The 26093-nt window shown below is 40.0% G+C and overlaps 1 pseudogene; it reads left to right on the plus strand.

Annotated features, from left to right (window-relative positions):
- The first annotated feature begins 4360 nt into the window (after positions 1-4360).
- LOC103261187 lies at positions 4361-25178 on the plus strand (annotated as a pseudogene).
- The last annotated feature ends 915 nt before the right edge of the window (positions 25179-26093 follow it).

The following is a 26093-nucleotide window of genomic DNA, read 5'->3' on the forward strand; positions in this document are numbered from 1 at the left end:
AGCTGTCATTGGTCCACAAGAAGCCTAATTCTTCTCCACAACAAGGCCCAAGTGCATGTCTCACAACTAGGACTTCAAAAGTTGAATGAATTTGACTACAAAGTTTGCCTCATCCACCATATTCAGGTGACCATTCACCAACCAACTAATGCTTCTTCAAGCATCTGGACAACTGTTTGCAGATAAAAGACTTCCACAACAAGCAAGATGTAGGAAATGCTTTCCAAAAGTTCATTGGATCCCATAGCATGGAATTTTACACTGCAGGAATAAACAGACATTTCTCACTGGACAAAAATGTGTAGAGTATATTTGTTCCTATTTTTATTAATAGGATGTGTTGGAGCCTAATTATAATGATTTAAAATCCATGGTCCAAACCACAGTTGCTTTTGCAACAACCTAATATGTACAATTGTTGAACACATAGAGTCTAGAAGCATAATATCCTCAGGGAATAAATCTGAAACTGGAGTGGTGGGGAACATGAGCTTCAGTCCATCAAGACAGGAGCAGGAGCAAATGGAAACAAATAAACAAGTTGCTTAAACCAGGCAGAGGAAGGAAGGATTGTTGTTGTCATGATTGTTTTGATCAAGCAATTGCCACAAAAGGAACAAAGATCTTTACTTCAAAAAGGAAGATGGGTTAGACATTACGTTGTAGAGAACATCCAATGTGACAAGGACAGAAGAAGCTTCAGATGATAGAATATGGCTGATGACAGAGCCTCAGACCTTCCAGATTCCAGATACCATCAACAAATGCAGGAAAGTGGCGTGATCACTTCCCATGACCCCAGCTTCTGTTTGTGGGCAGCAACCCTCAAGTCCTACATAAGCCTGCCTGTCCAACCCTGAAGATCACACAACCAGTCCTTTCCTTGGGTATGGAGCTGGCTCTGAGGACTCTTACAACCCAGTGTTACATGATTGTTCCCACCACACTCATGTATAACTACAGTATTTCAGGAGTGAATCTGTGCCCTCCCCTCTACCCAAAGCACAGTGAGGTCCAAACCACTCTCTTTCCCCTAGGGAGTGAAGAGCAAAGAGAGGCATCTGTTAAAAGTCTCTAAGCTGCAAGGTAAGAAGCAAATGAGGTTTGTAAGCTGAAAGAAGGTGACTGTGCCACACCATAGCTACACTGCTGGCACAGAGATACACAGCCTAGTTCCTCTGCTCTATGGCCTCAATGTTCAGAATGGAGAAGGAACACGATAGCCTCGCCGCAGAGAATTGATCACTAGGTATCCCTGAGGTCTCTACTGCATCCTTATTTTGGAAGCAAATCAGAAACTCTGGACCCTGACCTAAGATATGTCCATAAAAATTAAGGGCGACATGACCAGAAATGATGACACCTGATTGCTACATTCTATCCTCTCTCTGTGACTTTGTGCTTGGGAGCCCGAGGGAGTCCAGAACCTGTGCAAACTGTGAAGACAGAAGTTGGGAAGAGAACGAGGAACACAACTGCACTCCCTACTCACACACTTACAATCACAGACCAGGCACATACATACATTCACACACACAGGTACACAACTAAGGACTTACCTGCTTCCAGGAGGCAGAAGACCACCCGGCAGAGTAACCTGGTAACCATGGCACGGTCAGGGAACAAACAGGTTTACTGGATCAGGGTCCTTGTGAGCAGCCGCAGAGGGGGAGGGATGTCCTTGTCCCCACATGGCATTTCTCACAGTGATGTCACTTCCTCTCTCAATGCACTGGACCTCAGGAACACAGATTTACATTAGAAGACACTTGAATGACTGATTTCAATATCTCTAAGATCTTTTCTAACAAAATCAATGCATGAGTCATTTCTTCTGCTCTAGTGCTGTCCAGATCCAGAGGCCTCACACTACGTCTCCATGTTTATCTTCTCCCACAGTTGCTCCTCTGTCTGCCTCAAATGTTTACTAGGTTATGTCAACAGCACCTCAATCACAAAACACCAAGGGTGAGCCCGTTGCCTTTCTGAGTGCAGAGTCTCCAGTGGTCTTCCTACCTTTGCCCCATCCCAACCTCATTATCGCAACCACACATGCTCAACAAGATGTCACATTAAATGGCTCCCTTGTATGCTGCATCTCATGCTTTTCTTCTGGGATCATTTCCCTTCTTTTTTAACTATAATTCAGTATAGATACCTTGGTGGCAAACTCACAGAATTGGTTTTTGTTTCTTTTCTCTCCCCTCCTGTAAATATTTGTTCATCGATCCAAATTCAAATAAACATTTACTATAATTAGGCTTAATGTTATTTTTTTATCCCGTCTTGCCTTTTAACGTTCTTTTCAGTCAGTTCCACTGGGAGATACCTTACCTCTCTGACTACTTTTAAAATGTTTCTCTGTTACCCATGATTAGTCATTTCACTATCACTTGACTATATGTCTTGACATTCACATGGACCCTTGAAACAGCTTGATTTAGGTCTGCAAACATCTCTGGAAATTGTTCAGCTAACATCATATACATTATCACCTGATATTATTTTATCATTTCCTCTTTCAGAAACTTCAATTACCAAGAGAACAAGAAAAATTCTCATAAAATTTTCTAGATTCAAATGTACTAGAAAACTCCATGTTTTTCTTCCCTGTCCCATAAGTAGTTCTTCACGCTCAGTTTTTTGTGTTATATTTTATGATTCTTCATATCTGTCTTCAGCATTGTTTATAAACTCTGTAGAAGCATCCAATCTCTTATTTTACTTTCAATTTTGCCTTTTGTGATAACCTTAACCATTTCTAGATAGATCATTTTAATGTTGCCTATAGTTTCTCATGGTCTCTTTTCTTGTTCATGTTTTAATTCTCTTATTCACTTAAATATAGTTCCTCAAAATTTCATTTCATATTAAAACAGGATGTCACATCTTTGGGATATCCATTTCAATTGTTTATTGTTTCGGCTCATTTTTCTTTATTGGTTTTTGTTTTAATATATTCAATCCTGGGTATAAATTTTTCTGATATTAATATGCTGAGTTCTGTAGAGGCCTGGAGCAAGAATGCAGAACATCGGGTTCCTCAACTCTTCCAATGGTCTCCAGACTGACACTGAAAAGTGTGGACCAGGAATTGTCTGCTGGACTCTGCCCTGCCACATATATCCAAGTTTTTATATGCTCCTAGGGTCAGATCATGCTTTCTGGACACACAATGTGTAGGCTTAGAATAGAATTTGATTTCCTGTTTGTTTTTAATCATGCTGCCTCCATATATTAGAGCCTATACATTTCTCTAGTCATGACATTTTCTTCCTATTCTTGCAAGGAAAAATATACAATACCATATACTAATTAAATTTAACAATTCTCAATTCTGTAAAGACCACTCATTTGTCTTTTCTATTCTCAACCCCACAATTTAATAATCTAGATATCAAAATAGCACACTTTACTTGTAGACTTCACATTCATCAGGTTAAGGAACATACCATAATGTAAACTGCAATGTCCCATACCAACAATGTGTGTTGTGAAAGTGAACGATCCTGAGATTGTTCAACAAGCTAATCCTCTTTTTTAAGCCCAGGGCAGACCATCTAAGGCAGAGATCTCATTAACTTTCATTTATTCTTGAACCTGACCTGGGTCACTTGGAACTGAAATATGAAAGTCACTAGGATCCAGATTCTTAGCATCAAAGATTTGTTCCACCATTGGTCTACCAGTTTACAATGGTAATGGGTAAAATGCACTCAGTACCAATTTATTCAAAGCAAAATAAATATTTTTACTTTGAAATCACATGTTCTCCCTTGAGTAGACAAAAGGTACATTAATCCTGAATGAAATCTGCCTGGTAGACTCAGACAGGAGAAGACATAGATTTTTGTTGTGAAGACAAAATATCCAGAGTTGGGTTAATGTATTGCAAAAAAAGCTATCTGAATTATTTTCCATGTTCTTAGAAGATGATGAAACATTGATATTCTGGACACACAGCTGATTTGTAGGGGAGAATGGTCAGAGGTGTCTTAGTAGAAACTGAATGTGGTTAGATAACATTGTCCTAGGAAATCGTCCTTCAGTCTTCTTAGACATGTTTTAAGAACTTTTCCCTTCTGTGACTTTTCTTGTTTGGGCCCAGGTCAAGACAAGGGAGGAGGCATCTATAGTACTTTATGCTAAGCATCATCAAAGAAATGCAAACAAATCCATCAACTCTGAGAACTTCACTCTGGAATTTGGGTCAGGTCAGTGAATTGATCAACTATAAATTTATGAAGCATATTCTCATACCATAGCACCCAAAATGAAAGCAAAACATTTGTAGAATAACAGAATTGGGTCCACGAATGCTGCTAGAGATGAGATTACCTCCTACTGCCTTTACACTGACATGGGTTCTGATGTCCACAGAACCTTGGCAGGAAGTAAGCTTGGGAAGAAGAAGGTAGAAGCAGAAAGCAAAGCCCTGCCTGTGGGTAGGAAAAGACCAAAGTCACAGTCTTGAAAGAAAAGTGAGTAGTCAATGCTTGGAAAAAATCTAGAACAGGAGCACCTAAGTTGTGTCCACATTCAATTAAGCCCCAAATGTGTCCTCAGAAGAGAATTCTAGAGACTATGGCAGAAGGAGACAGGTGTGTGACCAGAGGACTCAATCTGGGAGTATCAATCCTGTGTTAGTTTGTGCGAAGTCAACTTAAGGAAGGCTAGAAACTTCACATATCACAAATCTTTGGGATTCTGCTGTATAGTTTAGCCAAAAAGGTTTTCACATGAAATTTAGAAGATACTAGAAAACAGTCACCACTCCACTTGGAAATTGATTGCAAACAGACAGTGCGAGGCAGTGAACCACAGATACACTGGTGGTCAACAGACCTGGAGGTCCTGTTCCTTCTACACCTCCTGTCTAGTTTACCTTCCCAAATATAGGTCAAAGAAGTCAAGCCACTCCATGTGCTTAGCAGTGCATCTAAAGAAGTGGCCCCACTTACTGACCACCTCTTCTGTCAATCCAGTGCCTATGAACTTCCTCTTTGCTCCCTGTTCATGGTTCTATGGGTGGCCTGACATACTCTGATCCTCTCAAGCTCCTGCCACAGAGCCAGTCCTGTATCACAGGAATCCTAGATGATGTATATCTCTCTAATGTGTGTCTGCTTCATTCTAGATTTCTTCTTTCTCAACTTCTCCCACTTATATAAGGTTCAATTACTATTGTAAATCCCACGCGTCAAGAATACTTTTAGTGGCTTGGTTTTATTGATGAAAACTAATAATTTTTAGTGCCAGAAGTGGTTCCAAAAATAAAAATCTGTCCATGGATTTTTGAATGGTTTTCTGCTCTTTCTAGATTTATTGGGGGTCAAATCTCTTGAAGAAGAATACAAATACCTGTAGAAAGTCTGATGCTGCAGCCAGAAGAGGAAGGCTTGATACGGGTGAGCCCATCTACGCAAGATGTTTCTCATGAACTTTCAGGACCTAGCTGAGTCCAAAAATCAAGGGGGTAAAATTTCTTACAGTTATTGTTAGATTTTTTGCTGGAAGAAAGCAGAGCTATATATTCCAGTTAATATTTCATCTATTCACTCTGGTTCACTCTTTTGGTCAATCACCCATTCATTTTCTGTAAAATAGGTGTTCTCCTAGTGCCAGGCCCTAATGCTGGTACAAGCCACAGGCAGAGCCTGAATCTCATGGAGTTTAAAATTTAGTTGGCTGAGAAAGTAAATACACAAAGATTGGAAAATTCCAACATTGCTAATTCTACTGACTAATAAACACATGATACTTTTTTTTTCTTTTTTTTTTTTGAGTTGGAGTCTCACTGTCACCCAGACTGGAGTGCAGTGGCTGCTCCCGGCCACCGCAGCCTCGACCTGCTGGGCTCCGGCGATCCTTCCGCCTCAGCCTTCCGAGTAGCCGGAATTACAGGCATGCGCTACCTTGCCCAGTTGATTTTTTGATTTATTGTAGAGATGAGGTCTCGCTGCCCAGGCGGGTCTCGAACCCGCGGGCTCAGGCAATCCACTCACCTCAGCCTCCCAAAGGCGTGGGATTACAGACTGAGCCACCGAGCCCGGCTAACACATGATACTTTGAGAGCATATGAGAGGGAGTTGACCTCAGCTGGGACAATGGGAATGGATTCCCTCAGGAGGGTGAAAATGGTGAGATCAAAGGCACAGCTAGAAATTAGCTGCTAGAACAAGGAAAGATGCATGCCTGGGTCAAGAAAACGGCCTTTGAACTCCCTGTGAAGGGAAGTCATGTGGCACAGATAAGAAGCTCACAGCCTGGCTGGAGCTGAAAGTGGTAGAGGTTGAGGGAAGAGAGATCCTGCAGGACCTTGTGGGTGACAACCCATCCGGGAAGCCAGTCTGAAGGACAGAGACCACATGAGGGTGGAACTAGGGACGAATCTTGGGGAGATTAAGCCACATGGTGCCCGGGGGAGAAGGAGTCCAAATATATCTGAAATTCAATTTATGTTTCATCCTGGAGACCTTCAACTCAGGTAGATGACAAGGAAAGTCACAGCTGGGAAAGCCCTGTCCCTACCCAAGAGGACAGCTCAGAGATGACACCAGAGAGCAACCATGGAGACACCATTTTCTGATGTTCTGGGATTTGCATAGGCCTGGTTGAGAATGCCTGTAAATGCACCAGCTATGAACCAAGTTCACATTGTCCACCTCCACAGGACTCTGAGTTTATAGGTCCAGAGAACTCAGTCAAGAGCACTGCTGAGCTAGAAGTGGGGTAGGGGCGGTGCCTTCCCTGCCTTTATGTGCAGATGGTCATGCAGCATCGAGAAGCAAGTGCTGGCACAGAAATACACAGATTTCTGGGAGGGTTACCCCACTCCAGTGTGAGAAGGAAGTTCTCTGTACTTGATCTGGATACACTGTTGCCATCAGGGACCTCTCTTTTGCTAGTAGTATCTGCAACAATTGAGTAATGTGGTAGCTTCAGGTCCAGTCCTTGATCATGTGGCTTCCTGTACAAGCCATCAGGGTTCATATCCGGGGCACATGTCAGTCTCATGCTCTGTCTTCATTTCAGAACCTGGAACTTTGGGTTTTGAATAGTGCCAGCATTCCCTGGGCCTGTAGTCAAAGAGAAAAAAAAAAAAAAAAAGCCAGAGCCACAGATCTAGCGAAGAGGATGGTACTGGTTTGAAAACCATGTGAGGGCCCTGTCCAAGACTCACCTGCCCAGAGGAAACATAACACCACAGGGCACAACTAGCCAATGCTCATGGCAGGGGCAGGATATGAGAGAGGGTCCTTGATGTATATTCACTCATGACAGGAAACAGTGCCCTCTAGCAATCATCGGAGATCTCCTTCTCTGTGACTTTCCCTCAGAACCTTCTTGTCAGTAGGAGCCATGCTCCTTGTCCAGGCTCAAATCCAAATGGACACACAAAGGAGCATCTTTGAAAGAGACAAATTCATTTGTCTAAATAGAGCAAACTTTACAAATTTTTTGAACTTTTTGTAAGCCTATTACACTTTATTCCTGTGATACTATAATTCCTCAATAATATACCTGTTTTAGTGATTTAAATATTTTTGAGGTTGAGAATCTTAGAGACTTTTAAGACTTCTGTATCCCAAATACTCCTTCAAAGTATCCTTTCCTAATTTGCTTAAGTGGCCTCAATCCTGTTAACATCCTTCAGTCTATATTGATTCTTTCTGGCATAAATTTTCATGTCCTGGGACAGCTCTTCAGAACTTGAGCAACTGTTAGCTCTGTTTTCTGTCAATTCACTGACAGATGGGACACCTGATGAATGCAGCCAGAGACTTACCTCTTCACTCAGAGTACTTGGCTTCCATTTTTGGGCAAGGGCCGCAGAGCGCAGAACCACCCCAGGCTGGTGAATGCCCTCACCTTGTATAGGTAATGGCTTCCCAGTGCTGCAGATAACATATCGGCAAAGGGGTGCTGAAGTGTGAGGGACTTGGGAGAGGGAGCAGATTCCAGGTAAGGAAAAGGTTCTGATTTTATTTGAGACATCATAATTCATGGCAAACACTCCTCATGCACAATGCCTGCCATTAGTTATTAGTAAATAAAAGAAGTTGAAAGACTTAGCTTGTTGCAGAGAGCTCCACATTCAGAAGGGTCCCAGACGTGTTTTAATGTTCAGTTTTTGGGACCTTCAAATTCATAACAGTGTTTTCACAATGTACCCACGATAGGTCATGTCACTCGTCCTGACTACACAATTTTATCTCAGATTGCATTTATCACCCCATATGCTCTTCTCTTGGGCTTTGAGTCTCAGCATATATGGGGCTTAGGGAAAGGACATAGAAATGAAGTCAGAGCCAAGGGCCACACGGTGCTGTCACTTATAAGCAGGGATACAGCAAACCAAGTGTGGGTTCGGCATCTGTGCCCAAGCCTCTTATGGTTCAAGACACTGAGGAATACACTACATAGGAGACTGGTAGCCAGAGCAGGTGGCTTTTCCAGTTCAAGGCTCAAGTTTTATGGTTTGACACTGGGGTCAAGGTCAGGAGAATCATTCTCCCTATGAGGTATCATCTTTCAATAAAGTATCACTGCTTGTGGTTTGCTAAACACTAGCACAATTGACTTGTGAACACAAATCCCAGCCCTAATCTGAAGGTTACTCAAAATAATTTCTTTAAAAATCTTTAATTTTTGTCAAAATATGACTACAAAATACTCTGAGTGGAAGAGAAAAAAAATCATGAAAAATAATGCACAAATTTTGCAGAAAAGGTCTCTACTAGCTGGAATGACCTTTGGCTCTCATTTCATCACAAAATCTAACTTCTGATAATATTGTCGCTAATGGGGATTAGTTTTCTCACATGGATTCACACTCTCCCCAAATCATAAATCTCTCCAGGAGCGCCTCCTTCTCTCGAATATTTACCTATGTACTAAAGAGGAAAAGTTTTGATGGTTAGACATTATAAATTTCCATTTAAAAAATACACAAGAGAAACTAATCTGTAGTGATAGATGTATCACTGACTTTAAAGGATAAAGAAAGGCATTGCATAGTGGCATGAGGGAATTCTGTGGGTGATGGAAATATTCTATATCTTAATAGGGTGTGGGTTATGTGGGTGTATACATATATATCGCTCTACAGCTACTGTTTTCTTCCTTGAAAATGTGTAAAGCTTACTTCATATGATTTATATCTTAATATTTGATTTTTATATGTCTGAAAGATATATTTGAGGTATGCATGGGATATTCTTTAATGATGATAAAGTACATATTTCATTAATTTCATGGAATGAATTAACAGGCATATATGAATCCACTTCTGTGACTTCTGAGTCTTCAGCTTAAGATTCCTAGGAAAAATGGGTCCATATTTGCCTTTGCAAGGGTGGAGTTGTGGAAGAGGCTTTCTGAAATTAACAAAAGATATCCAGATATTAAGATTCCTGCCTTTGTTAGGTTCTTTCACTTTTATATTTCTTGTACAATTCTGTAGATGAGTGATGATTTTTATGCTCATTTTATAGATAAAATCTAAGTAAATCTAGCCTGTGAAATATTAGTCTCAGGCCTTGATGATGTGGTCTTAGCATGGGAATCACAGTCAGGTGTCATGGACCCCAGTCAGAGTTCATTGTGTTCCCTGTTGTCTTCAGGATTAAATCATTTCTTTCTATAATTTCATGGAAGTAAGTAGGTCTGATAAGGATGCCAGAAATATCATTCTTATTTTGAAGGTAGGCATCTTTCTTCATGAAAATGAATTGTAACATAGAACTGTAAACACAGGACTTAGTGACAGAGAGACCAGGGTTATAGTGCCAGCATTGTATCCTAAGATCTACCTACATAATGTGGTCAAGTTATTTAACCTGTGAGCCAATTACCTCATGAGTAAGATGAGAATAGTATTTGCATCTTAAGGTATTTCCTAATAGTTACATCTCTAAACAACCAAAATTTTGCAAATGAAAGACTATTAATTGCTATATCATAATAAATAATGCAATTTTTTCTCTGAATCTTATCCTAGGAACAGAACTGAACTGTGACCCTGCATTAGTGTGCTTAGTATTCTTCAAGTGATCCTGTCATGCATGTAACAGATGGACTTATGGAAACAGTGACATATTATATATTTAATACTCTAGGATTTCAATGTGGTGTGCAGATACAAGTTAATATTATACATTATAAAAGAAGAAAATCCTGCTGGCAGTGACAACCTGGATGAGCCTAGAGAACATTATGCTAGTTGAGTAACCGAGGCACAGAATGACAATTAGTGCATGATTCTGCTTATGTGACATAACCTAAATTTGTAAACCTGTGGAAATAAACTCTACAATATCGGTTTTCAAGGTTTGGGGAGTGAGAATGGGGAGTTGATATCTATGGGCATAAAATTTAAGTTAAGCAAGGTAAGTCAGTTCTAGAGATTTGCTGTGCAATATTGGACTCTAGATTATGATAATGTATTGTACAGTTAAAATGTATTAAGAGAATAGGTCTCATGATTAATGCTCTTACTACAATATTACAAAAAAGAAAAGATTGCAAAAAAAGGGTAGGTAACAAAGAAGGAAAGTAAAGGGAAAAATTGGAATATTGCACAATTCAAACACTGAGTAAACTCCATTGAAGGAATAACAACAACTTAAAATGCAGACCTTAATACTGTAAAATATAAATGAAAGTTGCTTTGGTTTAAATTTGTTTTCTTATTTTGTTTCCATTTTCTATATTAAGTAATGCAGTCAGAAGTACAAAGGAGAGAGCCCAACAGTGCTTATTAAACAAACAATAAAATAAATTATCAAGCAAGGATAATCCTGGGTAGTCTTTTCTTTTTTTAACATATTTTTTATTTTAAAATTTTGGGGTGCAGTTAAGGGTTAGATATACAGATATGTATTGTGCAGTTACCCTTGTTGATGAGGTGTGCCCTCCCATCCCCAGACAGATATCGACTACCATTAATCCCACCTCCCTTCCCCTCCCTACCCCCAATAGTTTCCTGCCACTGTCAGTGTTTTTCTTATAGTATTACTATAGTTGTTCAAGAATTACTTATGTGTGAGAACATGTAATGCTCAGATCTTTGTTTCTGTGTGAGATCACCCAGTATTATAAATTCCAGTTCCATCCAGGTTGCTGTGAAATTCATGATTTTGTCCTTTTTTGTGGCTGCATAATATTTCATTGTTTATATGTACCACATTTTAAAAATCCAGTCCTCTTTTGATGGACAGCATGGTTGGTTTCATGATCTTGCTATTGTGAACAATGCTGGGATAAACATACGTGTGCAGGTATCTTTTTTATAGAGTGATTTGAGTTCTTCAGGGTATATTCCCAGTAGGGAGATTGCAGAGTCATGTGGAAGGTCGATTTTTAAAGCTTTTAGGAATCACCACACTGAATTCCACAGAGGCCACACTAGTTTACACTCCCACCAATGGTGTAGAAGTGTTCCCTTTTCACCACATCCTCTCCAACGTCTGTTATTTTTTGAATTATTGATAGTGGCCATTCTGACTGGAGTTAGGTGGTATCTCAGTGTAGTTTTAAATTGTATCTCCTTGATCATTAGTGAGGTTGAACATTTTTTCATGTGTCTGTTGGCCGCTCATGTCTTCTTTTGAGACATGTCTGTTCATATCTTTTGCCCACTTTGTAATGGAGTTGTTTGTTTTTTTTCTTTTCAGCACATTTGAGTTTCTTGCAGATACAATATGTTATGCCTTCGTCAGACATGGAGTTGGCAAATACTTTTTCCCAGTCTGTGGGCTGTCTCCCTGCTCTCTTGATGATTTCTTTGTCTTTGCAGAAGCTTGTCAGTTTAACACGGTCCCACTTGTCTACCTTAACTCTTATGGCCTGTGTGTTTTGGGTTTTGTTCAGGAATTGGATGCCAGTTCCAATTTTCATAAGGGTGTGTCCTGCTTTTTCTAAGGTTCTTATGGTAAGAAGTTTTGCATTTAGGTCTCTGATCCATTTAGAGTTAATTTTTGTGTATGGTTTTGTTTTTCTTTTTTGCCTCATGGTATGTTGCTTCAGGTACAGGAAGAATGTAATTTGCTGTAAAAACTTCCTTAAACTGCCAACATCACCCCTTCTTCCCTGACAGTTCGCCACACCTGCCATTCACTATCTTTCACGTTATAATTGTTCAAGGTCCGTTCATGAGTGAGAACATATGGAACTCTCTTTGTTTCTGTGATAAATCACTGAGTATGATCGACTCCAAATCCATTCACATTGCTGCAAAGTCCATGTATTCGTCCATCTTTATGGCTTCATAATATTCCGTTGTGTATGTGTACACATTTCTGTATCCAGACCAGCTTCGATGGGCAACACTGTTGGTTCCATGTTTTTGCTATTGTGAATAGAGCTGCAACAGAAATACATATGCAGATATCTTTTTTGTAGAATGATTTGAGTTCCTTTGGGTATATTCCCAATAGGGGAATTCCTGGGTCATATTGAAGGTCCATTTCTTATTCTTTCATATATCACCACACTGTCTTACAAAGAGGTTGTACTAGTTTCATTCCCACCAGCAGCTGAGGGAAATTGCTAGGGGAAGGAGGGACTTACATCTTCAACAATGGTACCTGCATGATCAATGTTTATATACCTAACCTTGAAATGTGCTCCACATCTTTATAATAAATATTTTAAAAAATACAAATAAATATGTTTGTGTGTGTGTGTGTGTGTGTGTGTGTGTGTGTGTGTGTATCTCCCAAGAGGTTATTATATATACACACATAAATGCAAAAACACTTTTCACTGGCTGCCTTACAGGGAAATGTTCTCTTAGAATATTGTAATCAACTCTATACTTTAGCACATCCTATATGTCACTTATGAGATGAATATGTTATTCTGTACAATACGTTTTATTAAATATAGAAAACCTTAAAAAACCTACAAGCTTCCCAATTCTTTTGTGGTGTTGCTGGAAAACCCTCTCAACTACGTCAGCCTCTGTGAAAGAAAAAACATGGCCTCCCCCATAGTACACCTACAGTGCCACAATTTGCACCTATTTTTTCATAATGGAGGATTAATGGAAATGCTTTGACTGTAAATCATGTGTTCCTTGGGCTCATCAGGAAGAGTGTTCGATGATAACATAAGAGTCATGACCTTGCCATCCTGTTAATGGAGACATGGGAAGAGAAAGTCACATGAGAAGAAAGATATACAGTGCGGGAGGCAAAGGGTGTAGGGTGTTTTCTAGAATCAAATTCATTTATTCATATTGATAAATATTAGCTGTACATATTTTAAAGATATAGGTGACACTTTGATACATGCATATAATTAAATCAAGGCAACGGGGATGCACAGTTCCTTAAATATTTCTTTTTTCTATCTTTTTTTTTTTTGAGTTGGAGTCTCACTCTGTCACCCAGACTGGAGTGCAGTGGTTGCTCACGGTCACTGCAGCTTCAACCTGCTGGGCTTTGGCTATCCTTCTGCCTCTGCCTTCCGAGTAGCTGGAATTACAGGCGTGAGGCGGGTCTCGAACCCACGGGCTCAGGCAATCTACTCACCTCAGCCTCCCAAAGGCGCGGGATTACAGGCTGAGCCACTGAGCCCGGCTTATTTTTTCTTTACACTAGAAATATTTTAAATATTCTTCTCTAATGTGTTTTGAAATGTTCAACTAATGTTCACTACATCACTCTCTCGATCTATGAAACAACCTGACTTGTTGCTTCTTTCTAAGTGAATATGAGACCCAGGAAAGCTGTTTTACTCAAATCTATAAATGACATACATAATCTTTACTGAGTGTGACTCTGTGAGCATTAAAGAGATCACAGACAGAAGCAGCAGAGAGTGTCAGGGAAAAGCCTGTCAGCCCAAGAGGCCTGAGCACCTCTGGATGGCAGCACCACCCAGAGGGTCATTTCCTGAGTGGAGGCAGGATGCTTTTGGCATCTCCTTCTGAAAGTGGCCTTTTCCAGTTACTCTTCTTAAAGGCCATCTCCTGCCATCTGCACCCTATGACTGGACCAGACTGTGTGACTCCTCCTAACTGCACATCTCCTAAACAAAGGTGGAGCAGGTGGAGTACACCACTCAGAAGCCCATGGCATACATTATAGTCTGTATCTGTCCTGTCACTTTCCTAACAATCATTTCCCATCCCTTGCGGCCCCAACCCCTGGACCTTCCACTGCCCATGCAGAGGCAGAGAAACTCCCTTGGTACCAACTGAGGCTTCTGGCACCCCTACCCATCCCTGGAGTGTGGAGTCTTTGTTTAACTCCATATGTTCACAACCCACTCCATGAATTCAAACCATTTCCCCATTCATCCCTAATGCCAGGGATCCTCTTCAGCTTTTCACTGGTCAGTCATTCTCTCACCCAGCCAACCCCAGCATTCCCTGTAGCAGTGTAGAGCCACAGGCCTCCCAAGTGGTCAAAGGTTCAGTCTCATTGATTGACACTTGACCCGATGAGCTCAAGATTGTCCAAATCTGCAAAAGAAATGCCCAGATCTCCCCCAACCCCAAAACCTCCACCCTCTCTCACACATACCCTTTCTAAGTTTTCCCAGAAGGGTGGATTTATCTTTTCAAGCCATCCTTAGACTAAAGTGTACATTAACCAACATTTTGTTGCTAAATAACCAATTGTTACATCATTGCAATTGGTATCTTAAAATGGAAGAGCAGAGCCAGAATAACACACTTCATCAAATTAAACAATGTGATGATATCAAGCAGATACATCCTGGAAGCACTATATTCCATGGCTCCTTTTGATTAATAAGACCCATATTTTTAATATTTTCTATGGAGGAAAATTATTACTGAATTATAGATAGTGTGTTTTTGAAGAGGATTTCTATTTTTTACACATTTGTGTTTTATGTATAATGTATGTATGTATTTGTAAATTCATAAAATCTTAATATAACAACTCTATCAGCTATGACTTGGGCAGATTGAGTGGTCTGAAATTATCTGTCACTACCCAGAAATACCTATGAGTTCCACCAGTATCTCATAACCTGTTAATAAATACAACCCAAACTTTTTTTTAAATGGCCGACTCTCCTCAAGAAGACACACAAACAGTCATGCACACTCACACACACAAAGAGAGCACCTTTCAGGTGTCAAGGATAAGCACAACTGATTTTTCTTTCAGATTTATAGGTTCATATCCGAGATACACCATTGATGTTTCCAGCTCCAACAAATTACTCTTAATGGGATTTAGAAAACTGTGGTTATGGTGAAAGCCTTTTTACAGGGTCATAAAGCTAAATAAATATTCAGATAATTCAATATTTTTGTTCCAAATGAATATTGCAAATTCTCGCTTTAGATGAACTTGGACACTTCAGAGTACTGGTCACCAACCTTGCAAAACTAACCTCTTATTACACTGGAATATTTTAAAAGAAATTCTTTGTCTTTTGATTAAGTGTGCATGACAGTCCCTAAAGTTACTTAAGTTTACAGTTGCAGATATGATTTTAATGACACAGTTAATGAATTGTCTGTGGAGAGAGTTTTTCTTGGCAAAATGGTCAAAAATAAGATATAGATTCTTCATAATTAAAAAGAAATAGCAAATGAAATAAAATATAAATCAACATTTCTATTTGTAATTGTCTGTCTTGAACAAATGGGCCTTGTGGTGAGTAGTCTAATGCTGTGAAATTGTTCGCTTAGTTCTTACAGGGCACTTTGAAATTCTGATTCAATATCTTGCTATGGCTTGCTATTTAGCTGGTACATTTCTCACTGGTTCTTTTTAAAATTTGTTCCAGGAGAGTCAGTTCCTAATTGGTAGCTAATGTCAGGGACGTTAAGGAAAGGGTAAGGTGTATATATATTTGGATAAACCCAAATGCCTGGTTTTATTTAATACAACAACCAACAATTTCAGAGTTGATAAAGGCAGAGTCCTTTATACAGAGTTGTTCCATAATGATTCATAGGACTTAATACATAATTACCTAGGAATTATGGAATGAGCTTATGGACGCTGAAAGCATTCTCAATATCCAGATCCTACCAAAGAAACAAATTTTTAAAAAATAATCAATTTGTATGGTTTATGCTGGTATTGTGCATAGATAAGAATAAGTTTCTTAAACTAAAATGTGTATAACTTCTGATATAGCTTTTTACTAGCAACAAGTTTATAACTTCAAAGCGAATAAGCTTCAAGTTTTGAAGTTAATAACTTTCAAATGCTGAACGTCTCTTTTCACAAGGTCAGTGTGTTAAAAATCCTGAATTTCTAAGCATAATTGTGCATCAAGTATTGTGCAACGCCATCAGAAGAACCTACTTGGCAGTAGTGTGTCCAAGGGCTAGAGGAAAGGACCCTTGCTTGCCAGGAGGGCAGCATCAAGGATTCCTCTTCTTTGAGAGGACTTACAGGTCACATGGCAGCTTAGGTCTAGTCTGAAGCAATAACTCACATCAAGCTGATGCAGAATCCGCCCTGGCCTAAAGCTTCTTTCTACACAGGAGCCAATATCTCTGGTTACAACTTACAGACTCCCGCATAGATGCCCCATACATGAGTTACCACAGTCAGGGAAGCCAAAAGTATGGCACCTCTTTAGATGCTTGGAACATGTTTATGGTTCCATCAAGATCAGAGTCAATCAATCCACCAGGAGTCATTTTTACCATAAGCAAGATTGCCTAGTAACTGTTGAGAAAAGCATCTTTATTTGCTTTCAGGATAACAACTAGGAGTTTAACTGAGTTAACATGGGTTCTAGTCATGCCAAAAAGGAAAGATTATTGCTAAATTGCTGCTCACTAATTTTGTTCTCATGAAAATATGGAGATTGTCAAATGAACCTAATTCTATTTATAATCTCTCTTTTTCAAAGTTAAAAATGAAATTTAACTGGTTGTGTAGTAACCATCTCAGAAATTCCACAGATAATTTGAGATATAAAAGATATTATAAGTGTTAGATTATTCTCAAAGCCGAGGTTTGAAAAGAGTCAAGAATATAAATTGGTTAGAAGAAGAAGGAATAGTTGTTTTGGCTGCTCATACACCAGGGTCAAAAAAGTATTGAAACATAACAGGAGTTAAATTAATAAACAAAAATAATTTTGGTTCTTCCGGAAATGAAGAATTACTGTTGCTTTTTGGGAAGTAACAGGCGCTCCTGTTGACAAGATGTCTCCCTGCTTAGTACAACTACAAACCCTAGAAATAATGCACAAGGCAACCAAAGGGAAACTCTGGAAGGAGGAGGAGTAAGTTGGGTAGTTGCATCACCCTGTGCCTGGAGGAACATCATAGCAACAGGGCATCTTATGTCTTCCCAATCCAACAGAATGAAGTGACACTGACCTGGTATTTCCCAGTTTCCAATAAGTCACATCAAACTGATACAGAAGCCGCCCAAACTGGTGAAAGATGGCAGCCCCAAGACACTCATTTCTCCCCTGGATAAAAAGTCTTGCTGACAACATCAGGTGAACTGGTAGCAGCAGCAGTTGGACTGATTGACCCCACTGTTAGTAAGTAGTAAAGGGTACTGCACTGCTCTGTTTTGCAGGCCTGACACTTCTTTCTTCTTACCTAAAGACAATGAAGGCTGATTACAACCAACCAGAGAATTACAGGCACAGAAATATCTCTTCCTGGAAGTGCTGTTTGTCTTTATAAGTCTGAGATTCCCCTTCCAGATGCAAGGAACCTGGCAGCCAGATGTCTACAAAAAGGAGATTCCCTCTAAACAACTCCCCAGCTGAGAAAACCCAGGAAGAGACTTCCCTCCTCTTCACCAGCAGGTACCTGCTGATCTTAAGGCACCGGGAAGGAGATGATAACACAATGTAGGAATCGGACTATGAATCCTCTTCTTTTGTGCCAAAGCATTCCTTCTCCCATCTAAGCAAAATGAGCAGTCTGTCCTATAAATGCTGCCTTTGGACACTGAGGCAATATGCCTTTGGACACATGAGCAGGGGAAATCAGGAGCAAAGGTGGTGCCAGATAAACCTGGCAGTCTCTAATAATATTACAAGTACTCTGAAAAGGAAATTTTCATGAGAATGAACAGCCAAAAACTAGGCTAGAATCTGGGTGCTAAACCTAAACAGGATATGAACCTGCTAAAATGGTATTCAAATAGGACCCAGAGTCTCCCAGCATGGTAGCCAAATGTTCAGGATATAATAGAAAACCATGTGTCACATCAAGTACCAGGAACTTGCAACTTAAAATCGAAGAGATATTCAATTGACACAAACACTGAGAGTCAGATATTAGAATCATCTGACAAGAATTTTGAAGAAGCCAGTTGGTTTAAGCAATTACAAGTATTTTCATCCAAATGACAAAGTATAAAATCTCAGTCAAAAAATTAAACAAAAAATGAATTTGAAATTATGCAACTGAAATAAACAACAGAGATTCAAAAACTCATTGGATAAGCTCAGTAGTAGAGTTTCTATGATAGAATGGTTTCAGTGCAAATCTGAACAACATAAAGCATACTGAACAAAATAGTCTTAGGGACCTTTGGAACAGAAATGAGAATCTGGCATTCGTGTCATCAGTGTTACAGAAGGATGTCAGATAGTGATATGGAAAAAAACAGTTGTGAAAAGCTTCACACATTTGGGAAAAGGGGAGCATGAGGGCACAAGAAGCAATTGGAACATGAAGTTAAAGGCATCTATATAAATACACACTAAGATGATTTTGTACTAAATTGGCCAAGAAGTTAAAAAAGAAAAAATATACACCAATACACATTATAAGTAAAATCCTAAAAACTAAAGACTAAGAAAAAATTATGGAAAGCAACCAGAGAGAAGTAGTTGCATTGCTCTTAGAAAAACACCAGTTCCAAAGACAACAGATTTTTCTTTCATTTTTTTAATTTTGAAGATGTGGGGTACAATTCAGGGTTAGGTATACAAATGCTCATCACTCAGGTACCCATGTTGAGGAGGGTACACCCTACTCTCCACTAGCAGTTTCCCACTACTGCCAATCCCACCCATCCACTCACTCTCCCCCATCCCCCTGGCAGCAGTTTCCAACTACTGCCAATCCCTTAATCCCTTTCTTTCAGTTTTGTGATAATTGCTCATGGTCCACTTATGAGTGCGAATATATGGTATTCAGTTACAACTGATCTTTCATAAGGATCCACCATTTTCATGAGGAAGTGGTACAGTGTGTTTCTTCAAGTGCCGAAAGATAGTACACCAATTGTAAATTCTTTATTTGGTAAAAGTATGCTTCTGGAATGAAGCAACAACAAAAACATTCTCAGAGTAAAAGAAACAAGTAATTTGTCACCACCAGATCTACCCTTAAAAATGGGCAAAGGACTTTCTTCAAATAGAAGAAAATGGTAAAAGGAAGTATCTCAGAGATTCACAAAGGAAAAATCAATTTAAAGAGCATTAATATGGGTACAAACAATAGTATATTCTTTTTATCCATGAGTTTTACAATCACGTGTGATTTTTAAGGCACACATTAATATAGTCTGGTAATCCGGACAATGATATTGAAAGGTGCAGAATGTAAATGGACCTAAATAAAGGTACCCTTGGTTCACTCAAAGTAGTAAAATGTTGATACATAAAGCACATGTGTTTATTGTAATACCTAGAGCAGCCACTATGAAAACTATACAAAGAGGTACATGAAAAAACACTATGAATTAATCTGTGAATGTAATTCTAACAATATTCAGAAAATCTACATTAATGTAAGAAAAAAGAAAAAGAAAAATGAGATCTAGAGAAAACAAATAGAAAATAAATAATTGAAGGATCAGACTTAAACTCGAATATAGTCATAACTGCCTTAACAGTAAAGGTTTTGTTCAACATAGGGGAGAAGCCTTACCCGGGCCCTGAGTGTGGGCGCAAGGTTAGACAGAATACCTCCCTCACCATATATCAGAGGAAGCACTCAGGAGAGAAGCCATATGTTTGCAGGGAATGTAGGTGATGCTTTAGGTATACGTCCTCTCTCACTAACCACAAGAGGATTTACCCTGGGGAGAGACCCTTTGCATAGCAGAAATGTGGACAAGCTCTCACCATAAGATAATCGTTATTCTACACAAGAGGACACACTTGGAGGAAAAGCCCTTTGTGTGTCCCGAGTGTGGGAGAGGTTTTTGCTGGAAGCATCACTCCTCCAACACCAAAGCTCACACACAGGAGAAGCCCTTCTTGTGCCTTGAGTGTGGTCATGGTTTCAGACAGCAATCAGCATTCCTCAGTCACCAGGTCACACACTCAGGGGAGAAGCCTTATGTCTGTGGTGAGTGTGGGCACAGCTTTCATCAGAAAGGTACCCTCATCAGACACCAGAGAACACATATAAGAGAGAAGCCTCACCCCTGCACCAAGTGCAGGCGAAGTTTTAGCAAGGTCACCTTCACCGGACACCAGAGGACACACAGGAGAGAAGCCTTACCCTGAATGTGGGTGTGGCTTTGGTCAGAAAGCCACCCTCATCAAGCACCAGAGGACCCACACATGGGAGAAGCCCTATCTGTGCGTCGAGTGTGGGCATGCTTTTGGCTTTAAGTCACTCCTCACTAGACACCATAGGACACACTCAGAGGAGCATTATGTAGATAAGGGTGTGTAGGCAAGGCCTTGGCCAGACGTCACATCTAATCTCTGACCAGAGAACGTACTCTGGAGAGAAGACTTGTATTTGTTAGTGTGGACATGGCTTTGACTTTACCTCTGCCCTCAGCGACATCAGGGGTCTCACTCTGGAGAGAGGCCATATGTGTGCAGGGCATGCAGGCCTCTCTTTAGATAGAAGTTGCACTTGCACCCGATCAAGTCTGTGGACCAAGTCTTGCTATCAACTCCTACCACAAGAGGTGCTCTACCCTCTCCTCCCCTTCCCTCCCTCCCCTCCTCTCCCCTCCCCTCCTCCTCCTCTACTCTTCCCTCTCCTTTCCTCAAGAGTGTGAAGCAGGCAGAAATCACTAGTAAATGTTCCAGTTTCCTGAATGGAATGGGGAAAATGTGTCTCTCTTTTATTGATCATGAGATAGTTGGTTTGCAGTTTACTTTCTATATTAGTAATGTGTCTTTGCTATGGCTGCCACAATAAAGTACTCGATTCTGAGGGTCTTTAACAGCAGAACGTGGTTCTCTCTTAGGTTTGAATCCCAGAAGTCCCAAATCAAGGTATTGACAGGTTGGGTTATTGCTAAAACCTCTCTTCTTTCCTTGCAGATGGCTGTCTTTTAGCTGCTTTCTCTCGAGGCCTTTTTTTTTTTTACTGGGCATATTCTTTCCTGGTGTCTATTCCTCTTCTTTTGAAGGACATCAGTCACTTTGGATAGGGCCAAACCTTTATTACATCATTTAATCCTAAAACCTTATTAATGGCTCTATGTCCAAATACAGCCATATTGGCGGATGGGATTTCAGCAAAAATAATTTTTATCAGAACACAATTTTGTCTGTAACTCTTTTTTTTTGAATTGGAGTCTCACTCGGTCGCCCAGATGGAGTGCAGTGGCCACTCCCGGCCACTGCAGCCTCAACATGCTGGGCTCCGGCGATCCTTCTGCCTCAGCCTTCTGAGTAGCCAGAATTACAGACATACGCTACCACGCCCGGTTGATTTTTTGATTTATTGTAGAGATGAGGTCTCATTACCCAGGTGGGTCTCAAACCTGCGGGCTCAGGCAATCCACTCACCTCAGCCTCCCAAAGGCGTAGGATTACAGTCTGAGCCACCGAGCCTGGCTTCTCTGTAACTCTTGACCACAAAATTTCATGTTTTTCTCACATACAAAATTACCCAAATCCTAAAGTTCTGGTTCCATTTTGCATAACAGTTTCTTCAGTTTATTTCTCTCCTTTCATATTTTACTCTAAGCACAAGGAGAAAACAGGCCACAGTTTCATCACTTTGAGTAGACACTTCATATGATATTTTGCGCTTACAGCACTTAGAGTGTCTACATCACATAAAACACTAGAACACAGTTGGAGCAAATACTTTGCAACTTTATAGCAAGGATTCCAGTTTCCAGTTTCTTGTTCCACATTTCTGTCGGAGACCTCACCAAAATCAACTTTAACATCTGCATTTCTACCAACAGTCTTTAAAGGCAGTCCTGGGTTTTCCTAACTTCCAAACTCTCCTAGTACTTCCAAACTCTCCTAGTCTCTGATAATTATGCAGTACTACGCCACTTCCACATTTTAGGTTTGTTACAAAGCACCCTACCCTACTACCAAATTCTGTATTAGTGTGCTAGGGCTGACAAGAAAAACCAGAGTGAGTGCCTTAAGGAATAGAACATTTATTTTTTCAGTTTTGGGAGCTAGAGTTCCAGAACAAGGTGTTGGCAGGATTAGTTTTTTATAAAGCCTTCTTTCCATGGCCTGCAGATGGCTGCCTTCTCTATATCGTCACATGACCTATTCTTTAATGCATGTACTTTGTGGGTGTCTCTCCCTGTTAGAAGAATGCTGGTCATATTGGGTTAGGGCCAAACCATAACACCTAATTTTAACTTTCATTACTACTTTAAATTTCCTATATTCAAATAATTTCATTGGCAATTAGGGATAGAACACATGAATTGGGGAGAGGGAGGGACATAATTCAGTCCATAACATTCTGCCTTGAACCCTCAAAATTCATGTCTGCCCATCAATCAACTCTTGCCATCAAGGATGTTCTCTTAACCTTCCTTTCTTTTCCGTGTAAGTGAAAAGGTGGCAGAAATCAATAGTAAATGTTCAGCTTTCCTGATATGGAATAGAGAAAATAAGTTCCTTTTCTTGATCATGAGATACTTGATTAATGCTTTTTATACCACATTACCTGTATTTTATGGTCTTTTCTTTTAATAAAATGCTACTTGACAAAGCTGCACACCTGGCTATTTGTCTAATTCTCTGATCTGTTGAAGACAACTAAAGTATTCAATCTCTTGGGAGGAGTTGCTCTGTGGTTTTATTCTGAATCCCTGTCCTGTGTGAGAGTGATGTTAATATGGCTGTCAACCTTATCCCTTCTTAAGATATCCAGCATCTGCGATGACACCGTATAGCCACACACTCAACCTTTCTAACACCAGATTTAAGGGTATTTATTCTCACCCCATCCCTGCATCCTGAGGCCTCATCATTTGAGCTATGTCCACATGCCAGTGATTCAGCTCAAGATATCAGGCCCTTCAGTTACAGCCCATCTTAGTCTTCCAGTCCTAAAGATATGAAGTCACCCAGGGCTAAAGCCCATCTTAGTCTTCCAGGGCTAAAGATATGAAGTCACCCACCCTTATATCTAGCACTAGGCCCTGTCCCTTTACCCATGACCTCTCCCTTTTCCCTAAACCCTGGAGCCCAAATGTCCCAGATTCTGACAAATGCCTTTACCAGGACTCCTCTGGCCCTGTGCCTTTGAACCAAGTGTATTCATTACAAACTGTCTCTCCAGGCTCTGGAGCCACTTCTGTCTCAGAGGGGGTTTTAACCAAAAAGAAAAGGAAGAGATTTTATTTTTGGGGAATACAAAAGGGATGTGAGGAAGTGTAAAAGAAAAATAACAGATAAAGAAAAATGACTAATGGGTGATCACCAGCCTCAATATATCATTTGGAGTTGTCCAGACTTCAGTGATCTACAGATTAGTTTTGGCAGGAATGGCCTGGGGCCACCTGAGGTTGGCCCTCTTCAAAACATTTCCCTAAAGTCCCTTTGCCACAGCTACTTTCTCATGGCCAGAGATGAACGTCACAAGGGAAGGCGTGTGAGTTTTTGTGCATGTGCATATTTGTGGCTATCTCACACCAATAGTTCAAAATTTTTACTGAATATAAATGGAAATTATAACCCTTCTACCATATGCAATGTCCTTTTACTAAAAGTATTTTCCTATAATGGAATTTTCTGTGGAAATTCATCCAATACAGACCTATAAGTGATATATAAATCAAAAACAAATAATATAAAGAGTGATATTTTGTTTTTAATTATGTCTGTGCTAGATAAATCTAAAAGGGTGGTGGAAGAAGGGAAAAAAGAACCCTTTTGATTGTATAATAGAATGCTACACCAGAAATGAAATTAATGTTTTATGGAAAGAGGAAATCTATGCCTAACACTACTGTACAACATTCAGTCATTGGCCTTGGGAAAGAAATACACCCGTCAAAACATATTCGACTGAGTTACTTTGATCTCTGGAAATATAATGGGCCTGAATGTTAATGCCCAAAAGCTGGGCAAAAATGACTGGCTTTTCTTTTTTAAGATAGGGTCTCAGTTTGTCACCTGGGTCTGAAGTACAGAGGTAAGATCATAGCTCATTGTACCTGTGAATTCCTGGGCTCTAATGATCTTCCTGAGTACTTCAGACTACAGGCTTATGCCACCACACCCTATTATTTATTTATTTATTTTTAAGAGAGTCACGGTCTTGCTATGTTGCTTAGACTGGTCTCCCACTCCTGGCCTCAGGTGATCCTCTTCCTTGAACTCCCAAAGCTGTAGGGTTATGGGCATGGGCCACATATCTGGCCCCAAATCACTGTTCTTAAATGGAGCATGGCAATAACTCTCAAAGTAACAACATTGTCCTTTTTCCAAAATAATCATTTTGCTTAGCCCATATGTGAAGGAAGGGAAATGAAGCTCTATGTTCTGGAGAAAAGCCTATCAAAGAATTTGGAAATGCATGCTAAAATTATCATAATAATTAATAAATGTCTGGAGTAAGATATCTTGAAGATGTATAAATTATTACTTTCTCTGTAATGTTTTCTCCACCTTTTTCAGTACTCATCGATGTATTATGCATGTAGCGATGTAATTACCTTAGTATTCTAATGTTTTTATTTCGTGCATTGTTCCCATTTTGGGGGGAATTCTTCTACAACGTAACATTTACTCATTTACTTCTATCCGTAGGTACTCATGGCTACTTGCTTTATTCATTGAGTGATCATCTGAGAGTATTATTTATTTTGTCACTCAAATTGGGAATGCTTGCTCCAGAGTGGCCCTGATTCTCTATCTGACTCAGAGATTCCAAATAATCTTAGCTTCAGTCTCTTGATTTAATTGCTTATCTCTTGGAGGCATTGTTCTGTCATTTTAATCTTCTCTGTTTTTAACAGTTTGGATCCGTGAAGCCCTATGATGTAAAGATTAGCACTTTGGCATGCTAGCAAGCAGCAGTGCTAAGTCAAGCCCAGATACACTGGCAAAGGGTTTTGCACTGGGAGAGCATGTCTAGTAATCCTTCAATATTTACCTGTTTTCTGCACAGGCCAAGTAGGTAAGCTAAAAGGATGTGGTGGGAAACACCATGCCTGAATCAGTTCCAAAATCTGTCCTTTATGTTGGCACTAAACTCTTATCTCTTCAGGAATGTGTTGTTGCTTTTGGTTTAATGTATTTCTAGACAAAGACAGTTCTAGCAGCTTTCACTTGCTCTCTACTAGCCCAATAGCCCACTTCGCAGGTCAGGGAGTCAATGTGGAGATTTCCCAGTGTTGGGAGCCGGCCGTGGAGGCCTGCCTGAGCGTTAGGGATCCAGGCGGGCTGTGGACCTTGAGACCACCAGGCTTGTTCAGGAGCTGAAGGCCCATTCCCTCCTCCTTTCTTTGTTGTTTAGCATTACCCACTGGCAGGGATTTTGATGATCTAAGCATGAAGTTCTGAGAATATGACAGGCATGGCTGACTCTAGGGATCCAATGTTCCTGTTTCTCACAGACTGTGGTTTCAGCTTTAAACTTAACACAGTTCAAACTCAGATCACATTTGGGAGCCTTATACATAGTACAAGCTTCTTTATAAGATTTAAAAATATCTTTGCAAAATTAGTATATACATTTAGAGGGCTGTTTCCAGCATTAGATGGTATAGATGGTTATCTAGGGTTACAAGAAATGGCCCGGCACAAACTTTGGACTGGGCCACATTCTTTAGGAACTGGTTTAAGCCATAATTAAGAGTTGTTTATAGTACAGGTAAAATTAGCACAGATAAGAAAGGTATTAGGATTTTAGTCAGTTATACTGCTTTTGAGGAATATAAACCAAGCATGAGGAACAGTGAGATAACTTTGGGATTGTCCTG

Source organism: Carlito syrichta, unplaced genomic scaffold (genome assembly GCF_000164805.1).
Source record: "Carlito syrichta isolate Samal-C Ts95f unplaced genomic scaffold, Tarsius_syrichta-2.0.1 Scaffold303632, whole genome shotgun sequence".
NCBI classification, from domain to species: domain Eukaryota; kingdom Metazoa; phylum Chordata; class Mammalia; order Primates; family Tarsiidae; genus Carlito; species Carlito syrichta.